This window comes from Giraffa tippelskirchi, chromosome 10, assembly GCF_054371585.1.
Source record: "Giraffa tippelskirchi isolate mGirTip1 chromosome 10, T2T-mGirTip1v1.2.pri, whole genome shotgun sequence".
Lineage (NCBI taxonomy): Eukaryota > Metazoa > Chordata > Mammalia > Artiodactyla > Giraffidae > Giraffa > Giraffa tippelskirchi.
This window is the reverse complement of record NC_137284.1, coordinates 9,123,540-9,148,300: the sequence shown is the minus strand read 5'-3', so window position 1 is coordinate 9,148,300 and position 24,761 is coordinate 9,123,540. Positions and strand designations below refer to the sequence as shown.

The following is a 24,761-nucleotide window of genomic DNA, read 5'->3' as shown; positions in this document are numbered from 1 at the left end:
AGTGCAGGAGACTAGGATTCGATTCCTGAGTCGGGAAGATCCCCTGGAGAAGGGAATGGCTACCCACTCCAGTATTCTTGCCTGGAAAATCCCATGGACAGAGAGGCCTGGTGGGCTATAGTACATGGAGTCACAAAGAGTCAGACATGATCATAAACAAACAAATTTCAAAATGAATCCTGGACTTGAATATAAGAGCTAAAACTGAATTTTCAGAAGAAAATATAAGACTAAATATTCATGATTTTGGTTAGTCAATGGTTTCTTAAACACGGCATGAAAGACCAAATGACGAAAGAGATCAGCATCAGAAAGATGCCAGAAGAGGATGTCCCAGCCTTCCTGTTCCGTGGAAACACCAATTTAACAACTGCCCATGGATGAAAGTTCCTTTTTGAGGTACCCAGAATCCAGGCAAGAGGTTTCATCAGCCTGGTGCAGCACAGAAATGAGAAAAGACTCATTTCAAAGAGTAAATAGAAAAGCTTTCACTTTCCTCCTGTCACTCTCCTCTCAACAAACCACGAGCAGCGCTGAGAAAAATCCCTTTGGCCTAAAAGTTCTTTCATGGCAGAAAGAAAGAGAAAGCCTGTCTGTGGATTCTGACATCAGGCTCTGCCTGTGGACCTCACCAGGCAGCCCATCCAGGGTCCCCGACAACTGGCCTGTCCAGAGTTTCTGGCCAAGGTGACTGGTGTAGAACTTTCCCTGCCAAAGCCAGTCTGTAATGACTGGAAAGGGTGACTGCTTCTTCAAAAATGCAAGGTTACAAGGATCATGAAGACTTGGAGAAATATGATACAACCAAAGAAACAAAATACAGCTCTAGGAATTGACCCTGAAGAAATGGATATCTATGAACTGCCTGACAAAGAATTCAAAATAATCTTTTCAGAGAAGTTCAGATAGCTCTTTAAGTTGCAAAGAAATAATGCTAAGCAGCAACACAAACACATAAGAAAGTACAAGTCTCACTGGTAAAGGTAAATGTAAAGACAAATAATAATGTAACACTGGGATGGTGGTATGTAAATTACCTTTTAGCCTCGACATAAGAGTTAATACAAAAGTATTAAAAATTCATGACCATAAATTTTTTTATAAATATAGAATAAGAAAATGTAAATTCTGACACCAATAGCACATGCCCTGTGTGTTTGTGGCAAGTAAATTCATAGAGTTTTTGCATGCAGTTGGAGTTAGTTGTTATCAGGTTAAAATAAACTGTCCAAACTAGAAAAAGTTTTATGCAAGAATTATGGTAACCAGAAAGGAAAACCTGACAGTTGATACAAAAAGATAAAGAAGAAAGTATCAAAGTACATTACCACACATGCAAAAAGACCTTTTCATTGATATGCTACAGCTCACTTCATTGATTTGATCTCATTGAAAGCCTTCAACAGCACAAAGGGGCAAAACTAGAGTTCATATCCATGTTTGCTTAGTGGAGACAGACTGCACCTAGACCATATGAGAAACTTCTATTAGGCAAGGCTGCTCTGAAAACTGAGGCCTCCTCAAAAGGCTTCCCAAGAAAGATGCCCCAGAAAGATGCTGCCTTCATCCTAAAGACATATTCTACTAAACCAGTGGGATAAGATCTGCCCCAACCTTTGGTGAGACAAGGAAATACAGGACATAGAAGAATTCTGTAGCATGAGATAAGCTTTATCTAAGAATTATCAGGCTCCTGATGTACAAACAGGGAGTAAGGTATTCCAACTTAAACAGAAAACAGAATAAACTTCTGATGAACCCACTTTCTTCTTCAGCTACTGCCTTATTCTCTGATTTCTTTCACAGAAAAAAATTCTCATTTTCTTCTCATCTATTTCTATTTTTAACCATTCCTATAATACATTCAATTATTCAGTCCCAGGAGGACTTCCCTATAGCTCAGATGGTAAAGAGTCTGCCTGCAATGCAGGAGATCTGGGTTCAATGCCTGGGTCAGGAAGTTCCCCCGGAGGAGGAAATGGCAACCCACTCCAGTATTCTTGCCTGGGAATCCCATGGACAGAAGAGCCTGGTGGGCTACAGTCCATGGGGTCCCAAAGAGTCGGACATGACTAAGCGACTAACACACACACAAAATGCACTCCATAGAACAGTTCTCCTGGGTTCCCTTATCATGCCACTCTCCCCCCGGGTGCCCCTTCCCAATAAAGTCTCTTGCTTTGTCAGTTTGTGTGTCTCCTTAGACAGTTCATTTCCAGGTGTTAGATAAGAGCCTACTTTCGGGCCCTGGAAAAGGGGTTCCCCTTTCTACAACAAACGGCGACTCTGGTGGGGACTCCTCTTTGCTGCAACTGACATTCTAACCACTTGGGGTACTCAGCAGTGGGCTTGCCTGCCGATAGATCAGGCCCAGTGGACGCAACTTGGATCCTTTTGTCCTTGGTCTCCTCCTAACGCAGACGACTCCCCATAGTGCCCCAATTGGGTAAGGAACAAAAGGCTTTATTGATCTTTCTCCCCTTCCTTCTCTCTTTTATCTTCTTACTCCTTCCTATTCTATCATTTTTTCTAGTGTCCTGGCCCTGGACCCAGGAGTCTGGTCAAAGGGCCTCAGCCTGAGATGAAGTTCAGAGCCTGATCACCTTCAGTTGGCAGAGAACTCAAATTCTGATTCTATTTTGTTCTGGTCTGGTTTCTGGTTGAGCCAAGTTCCAGTCCTCCCTCCCCTGGAAGCCCAGTATGAAGTCTCATAATGCCTGGGTGTCAGCAGGTCGCAGAAGACATCTGTAAGGCCACCCCTTTTGACTCCCTCCCCCGGAAGATGCCCTCAAGAAGGAAATGGCAAAGCATTCCAGTATTCTTGCCTGGAGAATTCCATGGACATAGGAGCCTGGCAAGCTACAGTCCAATGGTTTGCAAAGAGTAGGACACGACTGAGCTACTGAGCACACACACATACATATAATACATTCAGCCCCATCAAATTTCTAAAAATCCTAATGTTTTCCTTATTTTCACGTCCAAATGTTTATTTGTGTGTTCGTTGCTCAGTCATGTCCAATTCTTTTGTGACTCCATGGACTGTAGCCCCCCAAGCTATTCTGTACATGGGATTCTCCAGGCAAAAATACTGGAGTGGGTTGCCATTCCCTTCTCCAGGGTATCTTCCCAACCTAGGAAGTGAGCTTGGGTTTCCCACCTTCCAGGCAGATTCCTTATTGTCTGAGCCACCTTCTTCAAGTGACATTCAAAATCTGACTGCCCTTAACAACATGCACTACTACTTACCAAGTCTAAGTCACTCTCGTTTCTCATTTGGACTATTCTCCCTTCTTCAATTCACACATAATTTTTCAATGAAGTCTTTTAAAATTTTTCATGTGATGCCAGATCTCAGCTCAGATATCTCTTGTGGCTTCCATTTGATGCAGAATGAAAGTCAACACTCTTACCTTCAATATTAGATCTAGCCTCCTCTGTCTCTTTACCTCTCTAACCTTATTTAACTTTTTATAGCCTCTTTGCAACCCCATGGCCTGCAGCATGTCAGGCTTCCCTGTCCTTTGCTATCTTCAAGGAAAAGTATATAAAATGTGTGCATATATATATATACATATATATTTAAATTATTATTAAAAAACAGCTATTAACTACTATCAAAGTTACAAACTGTAACACACTAGTAACTAAGAAGACACATATTTGTCCCTCCAGAATAATATTTTATTAGAAACCACCCTCTAGATGTTAGTAGTAATTACTTTCATACACATCACTTTGTTACTGTTCATGGTTCCTTTATTAGATAAAATTCACACATAGTCACACGTATGAATTCTAAGTTCAAAATTCAATGTATTTGATGAGATTAGGAGTGTTCGGGATTGTATGGAGTAGACAAAATCTCAGTGTATTTGGATAAATTCATATATCAGTATCAGCCACAATTCTATAAACAGGCAGATTAATTCCATCAGCCTAGAAAGACCTTTTGTGTTCATCCTTTAGTCAGAATTGCCCCCTAGTCCTCATCTCTCCTCCACTATATATTTCACTAGGTATTACTTTTGCTTATTCTAAAACATCACATAAATATAATTATAGACTAATTATTTGTTTGCATTTGGCTTCTGCTCAGTATAGTATATATGAAAATCATGCCTGCTTTTCTTTGTATCACTATTGTATTCCTGTTTACTGCTAAGTAATGTTACATAGTACAGATGGGAAAATATTTGCAAACCATAGTGCAATGTGCTTCTACATTATACATTAACCAGACCTCCAGAAAGGTGATAAAGCCTGTTTGATCATAAACATCAGTGTTCTTTTTTCCTTTTTTTTCCCCAATGTCAGCAACCCTTTAGAAGATTAGCTTTTGTTTTCCTAATTCTGTAAGGGATCACAGAGACCTGCTGCTCACTTCAAATGTGCAGATCTGAACTAGGTACCTTTGGTGAACTTCATAAAATGTCAGTGTCATTTTCATGTATGATCCTTTGTCTCAAAAGTGTGTAAGACTGGAATTGAGCTGCAGGATTTGCTTGTATATTTTTGAGATTAATTCTTTGTTTGTCGCTTCATTTGCTGTTATTTTCTCCCATGCTGAAAGCTGTCTTTTCACCTTGCTTATAGTTTCCTTTGTTGTGCAAAAGCTTTTAAGTTTAATTAGGTCCCATTTGTTTATTTTTGCTTTTATTTCCAATATTCTGGGAGGTGGGTCATAAAGGATCCTGCTGTGATTTATGTCGGAGAGTGTTTTACCTATGTTTTCCTCTAGGAGTTTTATAGTTTCTGGTCTTACGTTTAGATCTTTAATCCATTTTGAGTTTATTTGTGTGTATGGTGTTAGAAAGTGTTCTAGTTTCATTCTTTTACAAGTGGTTGACCAGTTTTCCCAGTACCACTTGTTAAAGAGATGTCTTTTCTCCATTGTATATTCTTGCCTCCTTTGTCGAAGATAAAAATGGGCCAAAGAACTAAACAGACATTTCTCTAAAAAAGACATACAGATGGCTAACAAACACATGAAAAGATACTCAACATCACTCATTATTAGAGAAATGCAAATCAAAACCACATTGAGGTACCATTTCACGCCAGTCAGAATGGCTGCTATCCAAAAGACTACAAGCAATAAAGGCTGGAGAGGGTGTGGAGAAAAGGGAACCCTCTTACACTGTTGGTGGGAATACAAACTAGTACAGCCACTATGGAGAACAGTGTGGAGATTCCTTAAAAAACTGGGAATAGAACTGCCATATGACCCAGCAATCCCACTGCTGGGTATACACACTGAGGAAACCAGAATTGAAAGAGACACGTGTACCCCAATGTTCATCGCAGCACTGTTTATAATAGCCAGGACATAGAAGCAACCTAGATGTCCATCAACAGATGAATGGATAAGGAAGCTGTGGTACATATATACAATGGAATGTTACTCAGCCATTAAAAAGAATACATTTGAATCAGTTCTATTGAGATGGATGAAACTGGAGCCCATTATACAGAGTGAAGTAAGCCAGAAAGAAAAACACCAATACAGTATACTAATGCATATATATGGAATTTGAAAGATGGTAACAATAACCCTATGTGAGACAGAATAAGAGACACAGATGCATAGAACAGTCTTAAGGACTCTGAGGGAGAAGGTGAGGGTGGGACGTTCTGAGAGAATAGCACTGAAACATGTATATTATCATATGTGAAACAGAATGCCATTCCATGTTCGATGCATGAGACAAATGCTCAGGGCCGGGGCAGTGGGATGACCCAGAGGGATGGGATGGGGAGGGAAGTGGGAGGGGGGTTCAGGATGGGGAACACATGTAAACCCATGGCTGATTCATGTCAATGTATGGCAAAAACCACTACAATATTGTAAAGTAATTAGCCCCCAACTAAAATAAATAAATTAATTTTTTAAAAAGTGTATAAGACTGTGCCTTTGACTTCTAACAAGTGAAACAGTTCTTGGCTTTCTAAAGACTGTCTCTGAGATTATAATCCTCTGTTTGACTCAAATAAAATTCTTTATTTCTCCTTTGGCTCAATCACTGTTGATTTTTAGTTAATAGCTATCATCAAGAAGACGTGAGACAGTAAGTGCTGGTGAGGATGTGGACAAGGGGGAACTTTTGTACACTATCAGTGGCAATGTAAATTAGTACAGTCACTAGGAAAACAGCATGGAGTTTCCTCTGAAAATTAAAAATAGAATTGCCATATGATCCAGTAATCTTGCTCTTGGCATATATCCAAAGGAAATGAAAAGAGGAAATTAAAAAGATAACTTGCACTCCCATGTTTATTGAAGTACTATTTACAATCTCCAGGATATGGAAACAATCTAAATGTCAACTACTTGGTGATGGATAACCATGTGGTACATATAGATATATATATACACACGTACATTGCATACATCTAATATATATGATGAAATATTGTTTACCCACAAGGAAAGGAAATCTTACTGTTTTTGACAATATGGATGGACCTTGAAAACACTGTGCTAAATGAGAAGTCAGAGAATGACACATTCTGTGTGTAACAGATGTCAGATCTAAACCTGTCAAACCTGTGGAAACAGAGTAGAATGGTGGTTATTGGGGCTGGAAGAAGGGGGAATTACTGGAAACTTTAATGGTATAAATTTGCAACTAGTAGATAAATAAGCTCTGCAAGTATAATGCACAGTTAGTGATTTTCATAGTCCACAATTCGTGTTTGTGCCCATGCTCAGCGGTGTCCAACTCTTTGTGACCCCATGGACTGTAGCCCGCCAGGTTCCTCTGTACGTGGGATTTCCCAGGTAAGAATACTGGAGTGGGTTGCTATTTCCTTCTCCAGGGGATCTTCCCGACCCAGGGATCAAATCGGCTTCTCTTGGGTCTCCTGCATTGGCAGGTAGGTTCTTTACCACTGAGCCACCAGTCCATAATACTACATTATAAATTTCAAGCTTAGTAACAGACTAGTTCTTAATTTTTCTCACCACAGAAAGGAAACGATAATTTTGTGACATGAATAAAGTGTTAGCTAACACTACGTTAGTGATCATATTGCAATATGCAATGTATCAAATTAACACATAGTATATCTTAAACTTATAAATTTTATTTGTCTATTATATCTCAATTATGAACAAACAAATACAAAAGCTAGAAACTACCTAGATGGCTTTCATTAGGTGATGGGTTAAACTAACATTTGTATCTACATTTCATGTATTGAGCAGCAGAAAGAAATAAGCTATTGATAGCAACTTTAATGAATATCTGTATAATTTTGATTTGTATGAAAGCCAACTTCAAAATATTACATACTATATTATTATTTGATTAAAATTAAAATTTTCAGCTTCATTGAGATATGTCTTATGTTAACATTGTGTAAGTTTAAGATGTACAGCATAATAATTAAATATATGTGTGTATTGTGAAATAATTAGTAAGATAACCTTAGTTACCACATACAACACCTCACATAGTTACAATTTTTTGTGATGAGAACTTTATATATAAAGCACATATTCTTTATCCATCCATTGACAGACCGCTAGGTTGTTTCCATGTCTTGAATATTGTAAATAGTGATGTAATGTACATTGGAGATGAGATGCAGGTATCTCTTTAAGATGGTGACTTCATTTCTTTCGATTTTGTATCCAGAAGTAGGAATGCTAGATCTTATGATAGTTATATTATTAGTATTTAGAGGACTTTCCATATTGTTTTCTATGGTGGTTGTTCCAATTTACTTTGCCACCAGCAGTCTACATGCCTTTCGTTTCGTCCTCATGCTTACCGGCACTTGTTATCTCTTATTCCTTATATGATTATATGATAATTGTTTTAACAGATGTGAGGTAGTATCTCATTGTAGTTTTGGTTCACATTTCCCTATTAATTAGTGATATTGAAATGCTTTCATTTATCCTGTTTGCCTTTTGAATATCTCCCTTGGAGAAATGTCTATTCACATGCTTTGTTTATATTGGTAAGTTTTTTTTTTTTTTTTTTGGCTATTAAACTATGTGTGTTTCTTAAGTATTTTGGATGTTAATTTCTTATCAGATATATAAACTGAAAATATTTTCTGTCATACCATAGTTTCTATTTAATTTATGGATCATTTCTTTAATGTGTAGTAGCTTTATAATTTGATATAGTCCCACTTGTTTAGTTTTGTTTATGTAGCTTGTAGTTCAGTATCATCAGTAAACTCATTGCCAAGACCAATGTCAAAATGCTTTCCTCCTATGTCTTCTTCTAGGAGTTACACATTTTCAGGTTATATGTTTAAGTTCTTAACCCATTTTGAGTATTATTTTTTGTAAGTACTGTAAGAGAGGGGTCCAGTTTCTTTCTTTCACACATGAATATCCAGTTTTCCAGCACCATTTACTGAGGAGACTATGTTTTCTCCAATAAGTAGTCTCAGCTCCTTTGTCGAATATTGCATGCATACTAAGTCGCTTCAGTTGTGTCTGACTCTTTGCAACTCTACGGACTGTATCCCACCAGGCTTCTCTGTCCATGGGATTCCCCAGGCAAGAATAGTGGAATGGGTTGCCATGCCCTCCTCCAAGGGCTCTTACTAACCCAGGGATCAAATCCTCATCTCTTACATCTCCTGCTTGCAATGCAGGGCTCAATCCCTGGGTTGGGAAGATCCCCTGGAGGAGGAAATGGCAACCCACTCCAGTATTCTTGCCTGGGGAATTCCATGGACAGAGGAGCGTGGTTGGCTATAGTCGATGGGGTCACAAATAGTCAGATATGACCGAGCAACTAACGTTTGGACCGAGCAATCAAATGTTAGTTGATTCTATATGTAAATGATTTATTTCTGGGCTCTATATTGTATTGCCAGGAGTGTCACAGCCTGAGACAACTCCCCTGAGGAGATGCATGGCCCACCTGGGACTGTGCCCTCACGGAACACCTGGAAACCTGAACAGCTTGGATCTGGGAAGTACACGAGGCATATGGCTCACCTCGGTGTAAAAATAAATTATCATATAATAAAGCATAATGAGAAAGAATATATACAGCAGAATCACTCTGCTGTATAACAGAAATTAACACCACATTGTAAATCAACTACACTTCAATAAATTTTTAAAAATCTGCATTCTATCATGACAAAGCACACAGTCTGCATACAGAAAAGAATCAGTTGAGTGTCCATCAGCCTCAGCAAATCCTGTCAGCCACCTGGCTCCAGCCAGGCTTTCGGTGACAGCTTTGTTTGCCACTAAAGAGGAATCAACAGGAGGCCAAGGAATTGATATTTCATTGTCTAAAAAGTGATCCATTGAAGACAAGTCACCAAAAAATGTTTGTCAACCTCGGGAAATGACATTTTTAATGGGGGAGGAGACAAAAATCATTGCTGGCTAAATTGACAGGCTTGGTTCTATAAGGTGGGGACTCATATTTGAAAATCCAATCAATCCTGCCTTAAATAATAAAGCAATTCCAAAAAAGTGGAAAGAAAATATTTAAAAATCTGATCATAATGTTATGGGAACTCTCTTTTAAGTTAAAGCCACTTTTCTGCCACTGCTTTCAATTTTTTTCCTTTGTGTTGGACTTCTGACAATTTAATAATATGTGTCTCAGTGTAAATGCCTTTCAGGTTTAATTTATTTGGAGTCTTGGTCTCATGAATCTGATGTTCATTTATTTTCCCATGATTGGGAATTTTTAAGACATTTTTTCTTGAAATTAATTTTCTGTCCCTTTCTCTTTCCCTTCTTGGATTTTCATAAGCATGTATTGTTTTCTTTGTGCTGTCCCATAAGTCCCATGGCTTCTCTTCACTCTTTTTCATTCTTGCTTTCTTTTTTTCTCCTCTGACTGGATAATTTCAAATGACCCATCTTCTGGTTCACTGATTCTTTCTTCTGCAATATTTAGTCTTATATAGAAGTTCTCTATTAAATTCTTTAGTGTTAGTTGCTCAGTTGTGTCTGACTCTGTGACCCCATGGACTGTAGCCTGCCAGGCTCCTCTGTCCATGGAATTCTCCAGGCAAGAATATTGGAGTTGGTTGCCATTCCCTTCTCCAGGGTGTATTCCCAACCCAGGGATTGAACCAGGTCTCCTGCATTGCAGGCAGATTCTTTCTGTCTGAGCCATCAGGAAGTCTGTATATTATGTAAACCAATAATATATTATGTAAACCAATAAATAAATCCAAGAAAATCAACTCACATGAGTTTACCACTGCCTTTCCCTTGTACCTATATTTCAAGGAACTTAAAATTATTGTGAGTTTTTTGTGCAATTTAAACTGAAGCACAATACCAGCTACTGAAAACTAGTAGGGTTGTGTCTTGTTAATTATTTTAATCTAAATTCAGTATTAAACAAGAAAACATTTGTTTCCTTTCTTTCCACAGAAAAATAATAAAGCAACTTACTTCCATGTCTCTCAAATTCCATTTTCTAGAAATACTGAAGACTGTGTAGCAGGCTTATCTTAGATTATTTAGAGACCATGTTCATGTCAAAGTCCAATGCTGATTTTACATAACCTCTGAGGACAAGCACATTCAGAGAGTAAACCTTTAAACAGATTCCATTGTCAACAATGGGAAGTATTTTGGTAAATAATTATCTCTATGACTTTACTTTAAAAAAAGAGGAGTATTATATCCTGATTACAAAAGGACTGGGAAAACTGCTCTGTTACAAGTAAGGTGACAGGACCCATTAATGAAAAACTGGTGCGAGGTCACATAGATAGTTTGAACTAATGTAAGGAAATTTCTGTGCCTTTGAACTTGTCTCTGTAAAGTCATTGTATCTTCTCTTGAATATCACCTTTTCACAGTGGCCTTTGAGAAGCTCCAGGATGAAATTGGTGGCCTGGGGAAATTCCAGATCCTTCAGATGCTTTTAGCCTTGCCTTCTCTCATGATGATAGCATGCCATATACTACTGGAGAACTTCACTGCAGCTGTTCCAGGGCATCACTGCTGGGTCCACATCCTCAATAATGACACTGTCTCTGATAATGACACTGGGACCCTCAGCCCTGATGTCCTCCTGAGAATTTCCATCCCCTTGGATTCTAACTTGAAGCTAGAGAAATGTCATCGCTTCCTCCACCCCGCAGTGGCAGCTCCTTCGCTTAAATGAGACCTTTCCCAACATAAGTGACATGGACACAGAGCCCTGTGTGGATGGCTGGATGTATGATTGCTCTTGTTCTCCTCCACCATCATGACTGAGGTAAAACCTCATTTACTATTGTGAGTACATGGTCTGGGTGTTTAGAATAACATAGCATAAATACTGTTCAAGTGCTTAGTATTAGTGTGACCACCTGTCTTTCATTCTTTTAACAATAGTGATTGTTTACCTTTTTAATATTCAAGCACTTATAATTGAGGACAATGAAATCAACAAACTGGATATGAATTCTAATATCACAAAGCTTTACCTTTAGGATAAAGACTGGTGATTAGACAAGTAATTACTTGATACAATTTGTGAAAAATTATTCTTTGTCATTTGTTCTCAATCTAGTTGCAAATTGGAAATATTATTTTTAATTAGAACATATTTCAATACCCTGGTTACTTGTCAGAGAAACAAACTGGAGTATATTTCACTCTAGATGTGAAATCTAGACTTCAATATTTTTTAAAAAACTGAATGTTTCCAATTGTGGCAAAGATTGAGGACCGCTGGGGTATGCAGCGCTAAGTGAATATAAAGACTGATCCAGTTATAACCTAGAAGATTTGGTTGAGAAATCCTAGAAAAGCCATGTTTAAACTGAGACTTAAATGATATATATGGATAAACATAATAAAAAAAAAAGCAGAATGTGTTCATGGAGGGCACATTGAGGGATTATGAGATGCTGTGAAGCTCCTTTGTGCTGGTTTTCTTCTCTTCCAATGGGACTTTGTATGTGATCATCAGTCACAGAAATCAGTGGGTCAGTCCCTAGTCATGGCTGGAATGCTGGTGGGAGGCCTCATGTATGGCCAACTCTCAGACAGGTGAGTATCTCCATATCACTGCTGCCCTTCCTCTGGGGTGAGTTGCCTTTGTTCCCAGGGAGCTATGGATGGAAATGCAAAATTCAACTCATTGTGATGAATGACATTTTGTTGCCACAGAGCTCTGTGTGCTCGACACAGAAATATCATCTCCACAAGATCTGGGGGATATTCCAGAACAGTGTTTAGAGGGGCGGTATCATAATACTTCATCCAGAAATATGAGGAAGAGTTATCTGTGGGAACAGAAAGGAAGGTGCTTCAAGACAGGAGGTCCAGCCTCTTTCAAAACACAGATACAGAGAATAGCACTGCTGGCCTTTGCCATGACTTCTGTGTTAAGTCTCTGCTGCTGCTGCTGCTAAGTCGCTTCAGTCGTGTCTGACTCTGTGCAACCCCATAGACGGCAGCCCACCAGGCTCGCCTGTCCCTAGGATTCTCCAGGCAAGAATACTGGAGTGAGTTGCCATTTCCTTCTCCAGTGCATGAAAGAGAAAAGTGAAAGTGAAGTTGCTCAGTCGTGTCCGACTCTTAGCGACCCCATGGACTGTAGCCTACCAGGCTCCTCCATCCATGGGATTTTCCAGGCAAGAGTACTGGATTGGGGTGCCATTGCCTTCTCCTGTTAAGCCCCTACTGGGCTCAATGAGCTAAATCCTTATGGGTTCCCACACTGGTCATCATGTCTTGGTCGTCCCACTGTAATTAGTAGGCATTTCTATAAAACCTGGTGCATAGTGAGGTAATGCTGGAATCGTAAATTAGTTGTGGTTATAACCTGGATGTTTATCTTGCTTTTAAAAACCTCAAATTAAATATTCTTGCAACCATACATTACCTTAATATAAAGTAATTAATCTATAGGTCTCAGATGTCACAATTTGTGGTGTGAGAAATTTGGGTTATCCTGTGCCAGCAGTGCCCATCCTGAAGTGAGAGACAGCCATGGCAGACAGACACTCAAGTCTTTCACAGGAGAAATGGGAGACTTAAAGTATCCCTTACCATCCATAAGCCTAATATCATTTTATCTTTCACCTGAAAATTGTTAACTTAGTATGTAACTACCCCAAATGTAATTCATAAAAGAGTTGACCAGTATTCTAACCAAAGCCTTTATGACTATTCACAATAAAGTGCTTTTTGATGCTACTGTGAGTGGAATTGTTCTAATACTTTTTTTCACATATTTCATTGTTGGTGTAAAGAAATTCAATTGATTTCTGTGTGTTGATTTTGTATCCTGTAACTTTACTGAATTTGTAGGCTAGTTCTAAAAAATTTTGGTTGAGTTTTTAGAATTTTCTGTGTATAAGATGATAGCATCTGCAAACAGAGAGGACTTAATTCTTCCTTTCCAACTTCTATGCCTTTTTCTTGCCTGCTTTCTCTGATTACAACTTACAGTTCAGTTCAGTCACTCAGTCGTGTCCAACTCTTTGCGACCCCATGAATCGCAGCACACCAGGCCGCCCTGTCCATCACCAACTCCCAGAGTTTACCCAAACCCATGTCCATCGAGTCGGTGATGCCATCCAGCCATCTCATCCTCTGTCGTCCCTTTCTCCTCCTGCCCCCAATCCTTCCCAGCATTAGGGTCTTTGCCGATGAGTCAACTCTTCGCATGAGGTAGCCGAAGTATTGGAGTTTCAGTTTCAACATCAGTCCTTCCAAAGAACACCCAGGACTGATCTCCTTTAGGATGGACTTGTTGGATCTCCTTGCAGTCCAAAGGACTCTCAAGAGTCTTCTCCAACACCACAGTTCAAAAGCATCAATTCTTCGGCACTCAGCTTTCTTCACCATCCAATCTCACATCCATACATGACTACTGGAAAAACCATAGCCTTGACTAGACAGACCTTTGTTGGCAAGGTAATGTCTCTGCTTTTATTTATTTTATTTTATGTTATGTTATTTTTAAATATTGTGTAAACAATAACAGATTATTGTAGTTACTATTTTTAAAAACTACATTTGTTTCTTTAACTTTTAAACAAGAATTGAAGTGAATTATGTACCACCATTATCACATTATAAAATCTAACTTTTGTGTAGTTATCATTACTACCAAGATTTATTGTATCTTCTTGTGTTTTGAGTATGTTAAATAGCATTCTTTTTTCAAAATAAATTTATTTATTTTAGTTGGGGGCTAATTACATTACAATATTGTAGTGGTTTTTGCCATAGATTGACATGAATCAGCCATGGATTTACATGTGTTCCCCATCCTGAAGCCCCCTCCCATGTCCCTCCCCATCCCATCCCTCTGGGTCATCCCATTGCCCCGGCCCTGAGCATTTGTCTCATGCATCGAACCTGGAATGGCGTTCTGTTTCACATAAGATAATATACATGTTTCAATGCTATTCTCTCAGAACGTCCCACCCTCACCTTCTCCCTCAGAGTCCTTAAGACTGTTCTATGCATCTGTGTCTCTTATTCCGTCGCGCATATAAGGTTATTGTTACCATCTTTCAAATTCCATATATATGCATTAGTATACTGTATTGGTGTTTTTCTTTCTGGCTTACTTCACTCTGTATAATGGGCTCCAGTTTCATCCATCTCAATAGAACTGATTCAAATGTATTCTTTCTAATGGCTGAGTAATATTCCATTGTGTATATGTGCCACAGCTTCCTTACCCATTCGTCTGCTGATGGACATCTAGGTTGCTTCCATGTCCTGGCTATTGTAAACAGTGCTGCGATGAACATTGGGGTACACGCGTCTCTTTCAATTCTGGTTTCGTCAGTGTGTATGCCCAGCAGTGGGATTGCTGGGTCATATGGCAGTTCTAGTCCCAGTTTTTTAAGGAATCTCCACACTGTTCTCCAGAGTGGCTGTACTAGTTTGCATTCCCACCAATAGTGTAAGAGGGTTCCCTTTTCTCCACACCCTCTCCAGCATTTATTACTTGTAGACTTTTGGATAGCAGCCATTCTGACTGGTGTGAAATGGTACTTCATTGTGGTGTTGATTTGCATTTCACCTTATCTCCTACAAAGGAGGCAAGAATATACAATGGAGAAAAGGCAATCTCTTTAACAAGTGGTGCTGGGAAAACTGGTCAAACACTTGTAAAAGAATGAAACTAGAACACTTTCTAACACCATACACAAAAATAAGCTCAAAATGGATTAAACATCTATACGTAAGACCAGAAACTATAAAACTCCTAGAGGAAAACATAGGCAAAACACTCTCCAACATAAATCACAGCAGAATCCTCCATGACCCACCTCCCAGAATATTGGAAATAAAAGCAAAAATAAACAAATGGGACCAAATTAAAATTAAAATCTTTTGAACAACAAAGGAAACTATAAGCAAGGCGAAAAGACAGCCTTCAGAATGGGAGAAAATAATAGCAAACGAAGCAACAGACAAAAAATTAATCTCAAAAATATACAAGCAACTCCTGGATTTTATTATTTTAAATATGCTATCTAGGTTGGTCATAACTTTCCTTCCAAAGAGTAAGCGTCTTTTAATTTCATGGCTGTAATCACCATCTGCAGTGATTTTGGAGCCCCTCAAAATAAAGTCTGACACTGTTTCCACTGTTTCCCCATCTATTTCCCATAAAGTGATGGGACCAGACACCATGATCTTAGTTTTCTGAATGTTGAGCTTGAAGCCAACTTTTTCACTCTCCTCTTTCACTTTCATCAAGAGGCTCTTTAGCTCTTCTTCTCCTTCTGCCATAAGTGTGGTGTCATCTGCATATCTGAGGTTATTGATATTTCTCCCGGCAATCTTGATCCCAGCTTGTGCTTCATCCAGCCCAGCATTTACCATGTACTCTGCATATAAGTTGAATAAGCAGGTGACAACATACAGCATTGACATACTACTTTTCCTATTTGGAACCAGTCTGTTGTTCCATGTCCTGTTCTAACTGTTGCTTCCTGACCTGCATACAGGTTTTTCAAGAGAAAGATCAGATGATCTGGTATTCCCATCTCTTTCAGAATTTTCCACAATTTATTGTGATCCACACAGTCAAAGGCTTTGGCATAGTCAATAAAGCTGAAATAGATGTTTTTCTGGAACTCTCTTGCTTTTTCAATGATCCAGCGGATGTTGGCAATTTGATCTCTGGTTCCTCTGCCTTTTCTAAAATCAGCTTGAACGTCTGGAAGTTCACGGTTCATGTATTGTTGAAGCCTGGCTTGGAGAATTTTGAGCATTACTTTACTAGCATGTGAGATGAGTGCAATTGTGCAGTAGTTTGAGCCTTCTTTGTCATTGCCTTTCTTTGGGATTGGAACGAAAACTGACCTTTTCCAGTCCTGTGACCACTGCTGAGTTTTCCAAATTTGCTGGCATATTGAGTGCAGCACTTTCACAGCATCATCTTTCAGGATTTGAAATAGCTCAACTGGAATTCCATCACCTCCAGTAGCTTTGTTCGTAGTGATGCTTTCTAAGGCCCCCTTGACTTCACATTCCAGGATGTCTGGCTCTAGGTGAGTGATCACACCACAGTGATTATCTGGGTCGTGAAGACCTTTTTTGTACAGTTCTTCTGTGTATTCTTGCCACCTCTTCTTAATATCTTCTGCTTCTGTTAGGTCCATACCATTTCTGTCCTTTATCGAGCCCATCTTTGCATGAAATGTTCCCTTGGTATCTCTAATTTTCTTGAAGAGATCTCTAGTCTTTCCCATTCTGTTGTTTTCCTCTATTTCTTTGTATTGATCACTGAGGAAGGCTTTCTTATCTCTCCTTGCTATTCTTTGGAACTCTGCATTCAGATGGGAATATCTTTCCTTTTCTCCTTTGCTTTTTGCTCCTCTCCTTTTCCCAGCCTCCTCAGACAGCCATTTTGCTTTTTTGCATTTCTTTTCCATGGGAATGGTCGTGATCCCTGTCTCCTGTACAATGTCACGAACCTCTGTCCATAGTTCATCAGGCACTCTGTCTATCAGATCTAGTTCCTTAAATCTATTTCTCACTTCCACGGTATAATCATAAGGGATTTGATTTAGGTCATACCTGAATGGGCTAGTGGTTTTCCCTACTTTCTTCAATTTCAGTCTGAATTTGGCAATAAGGAGTCATGATCTGAGCCACAGTCTGCTCCCGGTCTTGTTTTTGCTGACTGAATAGAGCTTCTCCATCTTTGGCTGCAAAGAATATAATCAATCTGATTTCGGTGTTGACCATCTGGTGATGTCCATGTGTAGAGTCTTCTCTTGTGTTGTTGGAAGAGGGTGTTTGCTATGACCAGTGCGTTCTCTTGGCAAAACTCTATTAGCCTTTCCCTGCTTCATTCTATACTCCAAGGCCAAATTTGCCTGTTACACCAGGTGTTTCCTGACTTCTTACTTTTCCATTCCAGTCCCCTATAATGAAAAGGACATCTTTTTGGGGTATTAGTTCTAAAAGGTCTTGTAGGTCTTCATAGAACCGTTCAACTTCAGCTTCTTCAGCATTACTGGTTGGGACATAGACTTGGATTACCGTGATATTGAATGGTTTGCCTTGGAAACGAACAGAGATCATTCTGCGTTTTTGAGATTGCATCCAAGTACTGCATTTTGGACTCTTTTGTTGACCATGATGACTACTCCATTTCTTCTGAGGGATTCCTGCCCACAGTAGTAGATATAATGGTCATCTGAGTTGAATTCACCCATTATAACTTACAATATTATGTTAAATGTGACCTGTGTGAGTGTGCACCCTTGTTTTTTCCTAAGCTTAGCAGAAAATCTTTCAGCTTGTCAGTGTTGAATATGATATTAGCTAAGGATATCTCATGTAAGGTCTTTATTATGTTGAAGTTCATTTCTTCCATACCCAATTAATTATTTTTATCACTAAAGGATGTTGGATTTTGTCTGCATCTCTTGAAGTGATCGTACTAATTTACCTTTCACTCCATTATGTGGTTTTTCACATTTATTGATTCGCATATCTTGAGTAATCCTTACATCCTAGGGGTAAATTCCAGTTGATCATGTTTTATGATCCTTTTAGTGTGCTAGTGAATTTGGTTTACTAATATTTTGTTGAGAATGTTTTGCATCTGTATTCAGCAGAGATGTTGGTCTGCAGTTTTCCTGGAGTGTCCTTATCTGACTTCAGAATCAGAAAAGTGGTGGATTTCTAAAATCAGTTTAAGAGTGTTTCCTCCTCTTCAAATTTTTTGGAAGTGTTTGAGAAGAACTGGTTTAATTCTTCTTTAAATGTTTGGTAGAATTCACCTGTGAAACCTCTTGTCCAGGTTTTGCTTGTTTTTCTTTTTTTTGTGAGAGGAGGTGGTTTATATTACTGATTTAATCTCCTTAGTCATTATTGGTCTGTTCAGATTTTTCCATTTCTTTATGATTCAGTCTTGGTATACTGTATGTGTCTAGGAATTTATCCATTTCTTCTAGGTTAACCTTTTTTTAATTAAAGGTTTTATTTTATTAAAACAGAGAAATATTTGAGTAGTACCTTATAACCCTGTATCTCCTCTTTCATTTTTAATTTTTTATTTGAGTCTTATCTCTTACTTTCTTAGTATGGCTAAACATTGTTGAAAACAAAGTAATGAGGTCCACCAATATTATTGTATTGTTGTCTATTTCTCCTTTCATGTATGTTAGTATTTGCTTAATATATTGAGGTGCTCTGGTTAGGTGCATAATTATGTATTATTGATATATCATCTTGATAAATGGTTTCTTTATCATTACGTAATGCACCTTTTTGTGTCTTCCATCATATTTGGTTGGAGTCTATTTTGTCTGATGTAAGTATCAGACAAAAAATTTCTCATTTAATTGTACTCTGCATAGAGTATCCTTACCTGTCCCATCACTTTGAGCCTATGTATGTCTTTAAAGCTGAAGTGAGCCTCTTGTAAGGAGACTATAGTTTAGTCCTTTTCTAAAAAATCCATTTAGTGACTCTCTCTTTTGATTGGAAAATTCAACCCATTTGGTTTTTTTTTTTTTTTGCTTTTATTTATTTTTTTTAAATAAATTTATTTATTTTAGCTGGGGGCTAATTACTTTACAATATTGTAATAGTTCTTGCCATACATTGACATGAATCAGCCATGGGTTTACATGTGTTCCCCATCCTGGACCCCCCACCCACCTCCCTCCCCATCCCATCCCTCTGGGTCATCCCACTGCCCCGGCCCTGAGTATTTGTCTTATGCATCAAACATGGAATGGTGTTCTGTTTCACATATGATAATATACATGTTTCAATGCTATTCTCTCAGAACGTCCCACCCTCACCTTCTCCCTCAGAGTCCATAAGACTGTTCTATGCATCTGTGTCTCTTATTCTGTCTCGCATATAGGGTTATCGTTACCATCTTTCAAATTCCATATATATGCATTAGTATACTGTATTGGTGTTTTTCTTTCTGGCTTACTTCACTCTGTATAATGGGCTCCAGTTTCATCCATCTCAATAGAACCGATTCAAATGTATTTTTTTTTAATGGCTGAGTAATACAAAGGAAACTATAAGCAAGGTGAAAAGACAGCCTTCAGAATGGGAGAAAATAATAGCAAACGAAGCAACAGACAAACAATTAATCTCAAAAATATACAAGCAACTTCTGCAGCTGAATTCCCGAAAAATAAATGACCCAATCAAAAAATGGGCGAAAGAACTAAACAGACATTTCTCCAAAGAAGACATACAGATGGCTAATAAACACATGAAAAGATGCTCAACATCACTCATTATTAGAGAAATGCAAATCAAAACCACAATGAGGTATCATTTCACACCAGTCAGAATGGCTGCTATCCAAAAGTCTACAAGCAATAAATGCTGGAAAGGGTGTGGAGAAAAGGGAACCCTCTTACACTGTTGGTGGGAATGCAAACTAGTACAGCCACTCTGGAGAACAGTGTGGAGATTCCTTAAAAAAAAATATGACCCAGCAATCCCACTGCTGGGCATACACACCGAGGAAACCAGAATTGAAAGAGACGCGTGTACCCCAATGTTCATCGCAGCACTGTTTACAATAGCCAGGACATGGAAGCAACCTAGATGTCCATTTGTTTTTAATTGTTAATAAGTTGGATTCCCTGGTGGCTCAGTGATAAAGAAGCCACCTGCCAATGCAGAAGACACAAGAAACATGGCTTCAATCCTTGGGTTGGGAAGATCCCCTGGAGTAGGAAATGGCAACCCACTCCAGTGTTCTTGCCTGGAGAATTCCATGGGCAGAGGAGCCTGACGGGCTACAGACCACAAGGTCACAAAGAGTTGGATGTGACTGGGCACAAAAACAACAACACTGAAAATGTTGCTTTTTCTCTTTCATCTTCAATATTAAAATGGTTACACAAAAATTCACCAACTTTGATAAGTTTTTAAAATGCACACTGATATCGCAGCTGTCAAAATAGAAGATAACAAAATTATTTTGAATGAAGTTAAAGACAACTAAGCACTACTAGAGCCATCTTATGGGGAAAAAATGAATGACCCTTTGACCAACCCAACATGAACACCAATTATTCTTGAACTTTCCGTGAAACACGAGGAGGAAAGCTCCCTAACTCATTCTATGGGACCAGTGTTGCTCTGATATCAAAGCCAGATAATGACATCACAAGAAAACAACAGAGCAACATCCATTATGAACACAAAATCTGCAACAAAATGCTAGGAGACTGAATCCAACTGCATATTAAAAGAATTATATACCATGAACAAATAGTATTTATCCCAGGAATGCAAAGGTAGTTGATCATAAGAAAATCAATCAGTGTAATATAGCACTTTAATAGAATAAAGAAAGTATAATTTCAATTGATACATTCAGCATTTTATAAAACCTAACACTCTTTCATGATAAAAATAAGACTAGTAAGAATAAAAGGGAACCCAATAAGTTAAAGGGTATTTAAGGAAAAAACTACAACTAACATCATACTCAGTGGTGAAAGGAAAACTTTCACACTAACACCAGGAGAAAGTTAAGGATGTTTGCTTTCACTGTTGCTAATCAACATTGTACCGAAGAATCTAATTAGAGTAATTAGATAAGAAAGAGAAATGAAATTTATCCAAATTGAAAATAAAAAGCTTAGTCTACCTATATTTGTAGATGACATGATTATATAAATTTAAAATTCCAAAGAATACACAAGAGAGCTATATGTAATGCACCTTTTATAGAGTTCATGAATGAATTCAACAAAGTTGTAGGGTACAAGAAAAACACACAATTATATAACCACAATGAATCAGCAGAAAAAGAAATTGAGAAAGTTATTACACTTACAATAACTTCTAAAAGAATAAACTATCAATGAAATTAATCTAAGAGGTAAAAGATTTGTACATTGTAAACTATAAAGCCTTGCTGAAGGAATTAGAAAAGCCCTAAATAAATGGAAAGGAATCCTGTGTTAATGATGTAGAAAACTTAATATTGGCAACAAGTCAATCTACTTAATGCAATCAACAGTTTCAGTGAAATCCCTATCAAAATTTCAACGTTGTTTTCTGTAGAAATGGAAAAGCTGAACTTTAAATTCATATGAATTTGGAGTTCCAAAGAGCCAAACAATGTTTAAAAGGACAAATTCAGAGGAGCCACACTTTTTGGTTTCAAAACTACTACAAAACTGCCATAACCAAATATTATGGTACTGGGATAAGGATAGAGGTACAAACAAACATAAAGGAACTGAGTCCAGAAATAAAATTGTACATTTAGAGCCAACTGACTTTTGTCAAGTGTGCCAAGATCACTCAACATGGAAAAGAAAAATGTTTTCAGGAAATGCTGTTGAACGGCTAAATATCCATGGGCACGCCTGCAAAGTCACTTCAGTCATGTCCGACTCTTTGTGACCCTATGGACTGTAGCCCTCCAGGCTCCTATGCCCATGAGATGCTTCAGGCAAGGACACTGGAGTGGGTTTCCGTGCCCTTCTCCAGAGGATCTTCCCAATCTAGGGATTGAACCTGCGTTTCTTAACGTCTCCTGCATAGGGATGCTTTTTTTTTTTTTTTACCACTAGTGCCACCTAGTAAGCCCCTAAATGCCCATACAGAATAAAAAAAGTTTACTCTTCTCCCATTCTATATGCAAAGGTTGAGTGAATTAATAACCTATATGTAAGAGTGTAAAACCTTAAAACTCTTAAAGGAAGCATAGAAGTGAATCTTCATGACCTTGTATTTGGTAATGGTTTCTTAGACACGCAAATCACAAACAACAAAAGAAAACTAGCTTAATCAGACTTCATCAAAATTAAAAACCTTGTGCATCAAAAGTTATTATCAAGAGAGTAAAAGATAACCTACAAGTTCAGTGAAAATATTTTCAAATAACACAGCTGATAAGTATTTAATGTCCAGAATATATGAAGCATTCAATAACAAAATGATAAACCAATTTAAAAGTTAGCAAAGAACTTGAATATATTTCTACAAAGAAGATATACAAGTGATTGATAAGCACATGAAAAGATCCCAACGTCATCACTTATTAAAGAAATGCAAGTCAAAACTATACGGCAAACCATATCACACCTATTAGGATGGTTGTAATTTTAAAAAAGCAGAAATAGTAAGTGTTGGTGAGCAAGTAGAGAAATTGAAACCCTCATTCATTAACAGTTGAAATATAAAATGATGAAGCCTCAATACACATGAATTTGAGCAAACTTCAGGAGATAGTGAAGGACAAGGAAGCCTGGTGTGCAGAGTCGGACACAACTTAGTGACTGAACAACAACAACAAGATGGAAAACAGTTTGGCAGATTGTCAAAAGTCTAAACAGAATTTTCACGTGAACCAGCAATTCCATTCCTAGGTATATACTCTAAAAAATTAAAAACAGGGAGTTTGATAGCTGTACATCAGTATTCATTACAACATTATTTACAATACCTGAAGGTGGCAATCCAAGTATGCATCAGCAGATTAATGGATAAACAAATATGGTGAATATACACAATAGGATATTATTCATCCAGAAAAAAGAATGATGTTCTGGTACTTGGTACAACATAAATAAACTGAAAAAAAATATGCTGAACGAAATAAACCAGGCACAGAAGGACAAATGTATGCATCCACTTACAGAAGAACGATCTTTCTGACCTTTGGGGTTTTAAGCAGGAGGTGTCAGAAAAGTTATCGCAGGGATAACTGGCTTGTGGTGGCCAAGCATTCATAGTGACATTGCTTTTTGATCCTTTGATGTCAGCTATTCCTATCATAGTGAAACAGAATTCACAAGAACTAGTTAAGACTAGGCAAATCAATGGAGGCAGAAAGTAGATTTGAGGTATCAGAAGAATAAGGTGAATGAAGAGTTATAAACTAATGATTGCAGAATATGAACTCTGTATCTAATTCTGTCAGTTTTATTTCATGTATTTCAAACTTTTGTTGAATTCATATACATTTGACCTTTTCAGCATTATTATTTCTGGAAATTTATTTTGTTTTGAAATTTGTTTTATTTGATGATAATGTAAAGACCCCAGGCATCTTATAATTACTATTGGGACTAAATTTTTTTTTTACTGTCAATTTACTTTCAACCCACAATATTTTAAGTACTATTGTACTTAAAATTAGGTCTTTTTTTAACCCTTTGATAATCTCCCTCGTGTGATAGACGGTTTAGGTCATTAGCAATTTGTTTGATGTGATTGTTGTTATGATTTGTTTCAGTCTATCACTTTAATTTTTTCTACATTATTTTCTTGATGATGATGTTGTTGTTGTTGTTCAGTCACTCGGTCATGTCTGACTCTGCAACCCCGTGGACTGCAGCACACCAGGCTTCCCTGTCCTTCACTATCTCCCAGAGTTTGCTCAAACTCAAGTCCATTGAGTCAATGATGTCATCCAACCATTTCATCCTCTGTTTTCCCCTTCTCCTGCCTTCAGTCTGATGATAATAATGATTACTAAAATGATTATTTGATGTTATTTTTGTTTCTATGTTTTTACATTTTCCAGTTTTTTGGTGAACTGTTTGAATTTTTTTAATTAGTTTATTTATCTATTTTTTAACTTTACAATATTGTATTTGTTTTGTCATACATTGACATGAATCCACCATGGGTGTACGTGATTTCCCCTTCCAGAACCCCCCTCCCACCTCCCTCCCCATCCCATCCCTCTGGGTCATCCCGGTGCACCAGCCCCGAGCACCCTGTATCATGCATCGAAACTGGACTGGCGATTCGTTTCACATATGATAATTTACATGCTTCAATGGCATTCTCCCATATCATCCCGCCCTCACCCTCTCCCATAGAGTCCATAATACTGTTCTATTTATCTGTGTCTCTTTTGATGTTTTGCATACAGGGTTATCGTCACCGATTTTTAAAGAATTCTATTTCAAACCTTGCAGAGGAATTCCAAATCCCAAAATCTGTACATTAGTTTTTTTTTTTAAATAAATTTATTTACTTTAGTTGGAGGATAATTACTTTACAATATTGTAGTGGTTTTTGCCATACATTGACACGAATCAGCCATGGGTTTACATGTGTCCCCCATCCTGAACCCCCTCCCACCTCCCTACCCATCCCATCCCTCTGGGTCATTCCATTGCACCAGCCCTGAGCACTTGTCTCATGCATCGAACCTAGACTGGTGTTCTGTTTCACATATGATAATATACATGTTTCAATGCTACTCTCTCAGATCGTCTCACCCTCACCTTATCCCACAGAGTCCAAAAAACTGTTTTATACATCTGTGTCTCTTTTTCTGTCTCGCATATAGGGTTATCATTACCATATTTTTTAT

General features: G+C 38.0%; 1 pseudogene; it reads left to right on the top strand.

The window, feature by feature from the left end:
• Positions 1-24,761, top strand: part of LOC145522379 (organic anion transporter 7-like) — a 39,896-nt pseudogene that overhangs the window by 1,131 nt on the left and 14,004 nt on the right.